We start from the raw sequence: 1,587 nt of genomic DNA, 5'->3' as shown, positions 1-1,587 counted from the left end.
CAAGGCAGGGAGTCTGGTAATCAACAGTGGCCTTTAGAATTGGGGGTTCTTTTGTTTTAGGAACCTCATATGATCATTTATTTTAAGGCAAATTTTTTGAGACCCACTGGCAAGAACTACATTGAGGTCTTCCAGGATATCTCATCCTATGAGATTTGTGGCTATATCTGCAATCAGGGGTCTTATTGTGCCAACCTCTCCATCAGGATCCTCCCATTTATAGAAGTTTTTAGGGATGAATGATGGAGAGGGCCCCCCTACTCCCATTAATTGAGGTCCTGGCATTAATTCCCAGTGTGGGGGAACCTCAGATCACCTTAAGATGATTTATCAGCCCTGGTGTCAAGTAGGCATTTGAAAGGTTTATTGTCTATTTCTATGGTTAATTTTGGATGGGTATTTTCTGTAATACCAGTTACCTATAATGTTTGTGGCTTTCCTCTAGTTAGTGGGGCTGAGGGTTGCCCCGGAAGGAGTTTAAAGGTGGCAAAGGTTTGCCATCTCTGTCATATTTAGATTTACAATCTCTTTTCCAGTGAAAGCCCCTTTTACAGCGAGGACAGAGGGTTTTAGGGGGTCGAGTGGCAGCCGAGCCATTTTGGGGGCAATTTTCTTTCCAGTGTCCAGTTTCTCCACATTTAAAGCATTTTGAGTTGGGTTGGGTTGCAACTACAAAGGCTTGGGCAAGGGAGGAGGCCTAGTACGTGGCAGTCCCAATGTCATGGGTGGCCACAATCCATTTGTCGTAAATTTCCAACCACATTCCAGTCCCTCCAGTCACCGCGTCCGGGACCACCTCTCCAGCCAACACCGTCTCCTTGCGGTTAGCTCCACACTGCCCATCAGGATGACCTCTCAGATCCGTCAGAATTATTCCACCGAGGTGGAGGCTGCAGTCAACTGCCTGGTCAACCTGCACCTGGTGGCCTCCTACACCTACCTCTCCCTGGGCTACTATTTCGACTGGGATGACATGACTCTGGAGGGTGTGGGCCACTTCTTCCACGAGTTGGCCGAGGAGAAGCACTAGGGCATGGAGTGGCTGCTCAAGTTGCAGAACCAGCGTGGCAGCCGCGCGCTCTTCCAGGATGTGCAGAAACCAGCTCAGGATGAGTGGGGTAAAACCCAGGAGGCCATGGAAGCTGCCTTGGCCCTGGAGAAGAACCTGAACCAGGCCCTCCTGGATCTTCATGCCCTCGGTTCTGCCCGCACAGACCCCCATGTAAGTACCTTGGTCATCCTTGGTCCCTGTTTTTTATTTTTAATGATTAAGTTTATTCGAGACTGGAGAGCTGGCTCAGTGGTTAAGAGCATTGGCTACTCTTGCAGAAAACCCGGGTTCCAATCCCAGTACCTACATGGCAACTAACAACCGTTTGTAACTCCAGTTCCAGAGAAAACCCTCTTCTGATGACCTCCGTGGGTATTGCACGACGTGGGTGCACTTGCGTGCATGCAAGCATTAACATTGATACGCATAAAAAATAATTTCTGTAAAAAAGATTTATTCTTATTTTATGGGTCTGAGTGTTTGCCTTTGATCCTGAGTGCAGGGATTAAATGTGCACCACCACCCAGGGCTTTTTT

At 48.3% G+C, this 1,587-nt stretch overlaps 1 pseudogene across 1 annotated transcript; it reads left to right on the top strand.

The window, feature by feature from the left end:
• Window positions 1-773: 773 nt before the first annotated feature.
• LOC103737177 lies at window positions 774-1,581 on the top strand (annotated as a pseudogene). Its single transcript, XR_001872531.2, has one exon. The product of XR_001872531.2 is annotated as a ferritin light chain 1 pseudogene (transcript).
• Window positions 1,582-1,587: the final 6 nt, after the last annotated feature.

The sequence above is a fragment of the Nannospalax galili genome, unplaced genomic scaffold (genome assembly GCF_000622305.1).
Source record: "Nannospalax galili isolate Female #2095 unplaced genomic scaffold, S.galili_v1.0 scaffold3938, whole genome shotgun sequence".
Lineage (NCBI taxonomy): Eukaryota > Metazoa > Chordata > Mammalia > Rodentia > Spalacidae > Nannospalax > Nannospalax galili.
Note: the sequence above shows the minus strand (reverse complement) of the source record. Positions and strands in the feature narration are given on the sequence as shown.